The sequence below is a fragment of the Marmota flaviventris genome, chromosome X (genome assembly GCF_047511675.1).
Source record: "Marmota flaviventris isolate mMarFla1 chromosome X, mMarFla1.hap1, whole genome shotgun sequence".
Classification (NCBI taxonomy): Eukaryota; Metazoa; Chordata; class Mammalia; order Rodentia; family Sciuridae; genus Marmota; species Marmota flaviventris.
In genome coordinates this window covers 57,988,524-57,994,614 of record NC_092518.1, presented here as the reverse complement: position 1 = coordinate 57,994,614, position 6,091 = coordinate 57,988,524, and positions in this window count along the sequence as shown.

Genomic DNA, 6,091 nt, shown 5'->3' with positions numbered 1-6,091 from the left:
AGGCGACGGCAGACAGTGCATTGGCCCTCCTGCCACTACAGTGCACCTCGCCCCACATGGGGCCACCACAGGTGAAATACCAGGCTGGGACATGAGGTGCACACAGTTGCAGCTAGGTTGGGGCCCCAGTTAAGCTGTGCCCCACCACCCTAGGCAATGAGGGGTAGGAATGGGGTATGGAATAAGTGGTAAAAGAGAATGAAGATAGGGAAGCAGGAGAGGAGAGGAGAGACACTTACAGAGGGCCTAGAGAGATGGCCAAATGGGCTACTGCCAGGTGGCTTTGGGGAGGTGAATGATTAATGATGAGACAGATACAGAACTGAACCCCAAATCAGAGAGAATTGCAGAAGGAGCCCTCTGGAGAAAGAACGTAGGAACTGAGTTGTTGGGCCAAAAATCAGAAGGCTGAGGGCATGTAGTAGGACTGCCGCTGTCTGAAGGGCCATATCTTACAGAAGGTGCACATACTCCCAAGGGCCACTCTTGCCCTGGAGATCTTGGCCTTGGGGCCAAAGACCTTTCATTTCCGATCTCCACGGGGAGGAGGGACTTGAACCCAAGTGGGTCAGGCCTGGCCTGGGTCCTCATACTCCCCCATCCTGTCCTAGCCCAGGCCTCCATGAAGGAGAACCTGGAGGCCTTGCCCCAGAACTCTCCAGAGATGAGCCTTCCCTTTCCCCACCCTGTCCCCTTCCCCAGCCTACCAAAGAGTATTCATCCCTTCCCATCCCTGCCCCCATGGGCTATTATCCCAATTGTGGAACAACCAAACTCCTCTTCACCCTATAGTGGGTCCCTTACTCCAGTCACCCCTGTCCCTTGCTGGAGAAAGTCCAGAGTAGGGGAAGAAGACCTTTTGACTAAAGATAATGTGCTGTTTTCCCTTGGCTATAAGACTTGAATGTTTAGTCAGGCTAGAGGGTTGAATGAGAAAAGAGATATTGGGTTCCCTGTGGGCGCTATTAGCCTTATATTGGTCATCTGAGAGGGGGAGGCCACATTGCCTAGGGCATCTCAAAGCCAGTCAAAGCTGACAAAAGCCAGAGCCAGAACTCTGTGGGCCAGGCCAGGGCCTTCCAGTGCCAGAAAAGCCTGCATCATATGATGTGAGGCTAGTGAGTGGAGGAGAGGGGTAGCCCTGGAGCTGCAGCAGAAGAAGCTGCAACCAAGAAGATGGGGTATGGAGGGAGAGTTGAACTTTGTTGGCTTAGGGATGAATGGAAGGCCTCCCTACTAGAGAAGGAATCATTCAGGGGATCCTGAGGAATCCTTCCCTGACAGTTTTCTCATTTCTCACAGCCCGTTCCCTCTTGCCCCATGCCCTACCCACACACACCCCTTTTTGGCCCTCAGCACTTTGGGCCTGGCCACATACCCCATCCCTACAGTGCTCTTTTCAGCTGGGGAGGGGAAGAGGTGCTGGCATCTTTCCAGACGTGCTTATGTATAAGTGAAGGGGCAGGTGCTTGGGTTCCAGAGAGACCCCAGGTACTGCCTTCTAACACCTGCATCCTCAGGAGGGGAAACGGGACTGGGCAGTAAAGGGGGCCTTATGGCCCCAGGGAATGGACCCTTGGAGACTCTCATCCTCTCTTTCCCCTCACCAAGTGCCCAGGAGACCCCTGGCTCAGACCAGCCCAAGGCCTTGCCCAGCCGCAGGGGAAAGGGGCACCACGCTCCACCTCAAAGTCATTTGACTGTCCCCATTCACTCCACCAACCCAATCTTCCACCACCTCTTGGGCTGCCCCTGCTGTCTATCACAGGCAGCAGAGCTGGGCAGCTTTCTTATGCCATTTTCTACACTGTGCTTCATCAGTAGGACTTTCTTGCACTAGTTCCTATGACTGAGTCTCCAAGCTGGTTTCCTAGTAGTCCCCCCTCCCTTCCTCCCTTACCTGGCTATGATTCAGTTGTCTCTGCCCTTCCTCTTACCCCTGCCTCTGTGTTTTAGTGAGAGTCTCTTTATGTGTACTGCTTTCTGTTTTGTTGCATTGTGGGGCAGAGGCCTCTCTGCCCTTGTTTAACCCCCATAAATAAATGGTAAGACTTGATGATAACCCTCCCTTCATGGCTTGTTCTATGGTGTCCTAGGAAACAGTGCAAGACCTGGAGAGGGGGTGGATCCAGAGGATGCTGACCCTGTGCCAGGTACCCCTCAGCTCAAATATCAGAAAAAAAATCATACACTCTGCAGTAGGCTATTCTAGACAAGGAGTCATAAAGCCAACCACCTGCAGGGATCAGGCAGATAACTTTAAAGTATGAAGTTGGCTGATCTGGGGAAAAGTGCAGACTTGGGAGTGGTAAGAGCTGCAGGACATGCAGAGGGATAGCTCAAGCCCAGGGCTGTCGCATGGAAAAGTGGGCCCAGTGTTGCCAGATCTTAATCTTCAAGGAAAGCTAGGACTCAGGGTTTTATTGTGAAGCTCCCTAATTCCTGAATGTTGATGGCTCAAGTCTAAAATCCAGCTGACAAACCAACCTACCTCCATGTGGGCTAAACACCTGCAGGCCCTGCCTAGCCTGGGGATCACTAGTTCCCCACCTTTGTTGTAGCCTCTGATTCAGGTCACATCTCTCCACACCACTACACTAGACCCAGCATCCCACCATATGAGTGAGGGACACTCAGGAAGAACTGCTGGAGGGGCAGCAGAAAGGGCCTTCCACCGCTATTTCTCTTTCACATAAATGGGGGAAATGAAACCATGAGCAAGGGCATGCTTTGCCAAGAAAACAAGTTCTCTAAGCTCCCCAAAAGCAGCATAACATGAAGGCTAGGGCAGGTCTCTGGAGCCAGACTCTGACTTTAAAGCATAGTCACCATCATCTCCTACTTGTATGACTTTGGATAAGTTCCTTTACTTCTTTGATCCTTGGTGTCCTCATCTATCAAAAGGGTTATTGTGAGAATCAAATGATGTACATAAAGCACTTAGCACAACAGCTGGCACAAAAGAGCCACTCAAATGCCAATAATTATTATTATCATTAGTCATTCAATCTTCTCCTTCCTTCACCCCCATCTGAAATGGTCACCAAATTCTGTCATTCTCCCACTGTGTGTCAAATCCTTCCCCTCCTTTCCACCCTGACTCCCACTAAACCACTGCAGGCCTTCAGTATATTTTGCCTGGACTATGACAATAGCCTATTGTCCAACTGATCTCTTGTCCAATTACTCTGGCTCCAATCCATCCTCCACTTATCAAAGTGTCAGACACTTTAGAGGCACTTCATAGATATTTTGTGAAAGAACTCCCCCCGTGGTTGAGTTTCCTAAAGAACACACCACCAATCTTCCTATAGCAAACATATTGCACTCAGCAAAAACACCAAACACACACACACACACACACACACACAGCAAATCAGATGGCTCCACATTGCCTGTAGAATCATGTGGTAACTTCTAAGCATGACACTCAAGGCTGTTTATTTCCTAACCCTGTCCTACAAATCTGATCATCCACCATAGTCCCTCATGCACTCACCTCTCAGCCATTTCCCAACTGTTGACTGAATGAGCTCTGTACCTTCTCATCTCCTGCTCTTTGCTCAAATGGTTTCTTCTGACTGAAATGCCCTCACCTCAGCTCTGCCCATCACTGGCTTACCCAGTTTTCAAAGTCTAGCACAAATACCTGCACTGCTCTGAAGAATTCCACAGCCTCCCTTCTCCCCAACTGGAAACAATCTCTCCTCTAATTTGATACTTTGAAAGTACTTAATCATGGTACTTCTGACATCCTTTGTGATTTCAACTTATTAATTTATTCAAAATATACCTATTGAGCAACTACAATATGTCAAGCACTGTGCCAAGTGCTGGAATACAGCAAGGCACAGACACATTACAGATCCACAAGATAGCAGGAACTTATGCGTCAGACAACCGTAATATACTCACACTAACATTAAAGTAAAATATAAAATAATTCTAAAATAATTATTTTAAAATAAAATATAAAATTATATAAAATTGATGTAAGTAATACATAAAAATTAAAATGTAGTCAAACATTTTTATTTCACTGCATGTCCATGACGAGGGGGCCAGGCTCTCTTCACCTTGGGTATGGGAAAGACATATGAGGGATTGAAGGTCTGTCTACTACACACAAAAGCAGAGGGGGCTACACATTCCACAGTATTAAGGGAGTAAAGGGCATAGTGGTTGTGACACAGAAGTAGCTCCACCAGCCTTACAGTCCCTTTGACTCTTGAGCTGAGCTAGTATCATCCCAAAACTGCCTGTCTGAGCTCCCCCTCTAACTAGGCCTAGGCCCTGGCACTTTCCATACCTGGCACTTTCACTGGTCAACCTGCAGCCAGCCTCAGTCTCTTCCAGCCCAACATGAATGAAGAGGACTGCAGTGGCTTACAGTCCTGGTAGTGCCTCAGTATCACCTGGAAAGTTTTAGCTCAGGGCCCTACCAGCACAGACTCTGATTTAATTAGTCTGGGGAGAGGGTCCCAGCTTCGATATTGTTTAATGAAGTTCACAAGTAATTCTAGTATGCAGGCAGGTTGGCAACCACAAGGTGAAGAGAAAGCTGGGGCTACATGAAGTCCTTGTTATTTCAGGATAAGTGGTGCTAGAAAAAAGGCCACTCACAACGAATCCACTTGAAATGGGGACAAATGTTTCACAGTAGAGTGAGGGAAAAGCTTTGCATAAGACTTTATCTTGAGAAATAAAATTGGAAATATATAAAATATTTTAGTTTCCATTTATAATGTTAAATAATCACAAATGTGGACTAATTCTTAGAATGAACAAAGAGTGAATCAAATATTGGAGGATAATGTAATTTTCCTGACCAAAGTGCATGAGAGCATAATATTGACTTTTGCAGCACAGTCGTAAGCAGAGTTTTTGTTTTGTTTTTCCAAAATTAGAGCACTTCTTCAATTATCCCAAGGACCTCTTGTAATCCTTTGAGAGTTGAATCATTCTCTTTGAAGTCTTGATCCTGTCATTACCCAGGTCAATTTTCTCTTCTGCCAGTGGTAACTGGTCTGTCTTTGCCAAATCCCCATTTATCAAGGACTTTATATGACATTTGAGATGATCTCCAACATCACTTTCATTGACTTCATGAAATCTTGAATCTTTTTCAAGATTTGCAGTTTTACTCTGAGATTGATTTGCATTGTGCAAATCAATTAACAGGAGACAAAAAGAGACCTTGATTGTGGATAAACAGTATTGGGGTATTAAAGTGGGAGGAGGGGCTTATGTGAGATTCCAAATAGTGAATATGTTATGACAACTTTTGCTTTCTACTCAACTTCATGAAGTCCTTTTTTTCTTTTTGGGTGTTTAATCTGCTTATCTGTGAAACAAAGGGAGAGGATTAGATGTTGTTATAAAGATTAAATAGTTAACTCAAATGAAGTAAATATATGCGAAGGCACTGAGCCCAATTGCTAGCACAGAAGAGCAACTCTGTAACTCCTGCTCTTCCTTCTCTCCCAAACATTTTTAGGTTATTTTAGGATACACTGAGGGACAAAGAAGGAAAAAGGTAGAAGTCCCAGAATTTATGTCCCAGGCTCAAGTTTCTGTTCTATTGCCATTACCTCCTCTCTTAGTCACTGTGGCATGTTGCTGAGATCTAATCACTCAACAGTGAACACCTAGGAGGCTTAACGCTTAGGGATTTAGAATGGGAATACAAAAATCACTCAGACATGGCATCTGCCCCCAAGAAGTTCCTGGTTAGGTTGGGGAGAAAATGTGGAACAGAAATCATTCAAATTACCTGTAGAGTATGGAATTTCTCCCACCCCCATTGTTACCACGTAGTCCAAGACATCATCAACTCTCTTGGACCACTGCAATGGCCTCCCAGCTGTCCTTCCTGCTTCTAATCTTACCCTCTATCCAAAGGGATCTTTTAAAAATGTAAATCAGATCATCTGTTTCCCCTGCTAATATTCTCCCACAGTCTTGTATCTCAATCAGAATAAAATCCAAACTCCTTACCCTGGCTCACAGCATTTTACACAACCTGTGACTGCTCTTCCTCCCCAGTCTCACCCAATACATTTTCTCCACTCTTCTCCAGTCATCCTGCCCT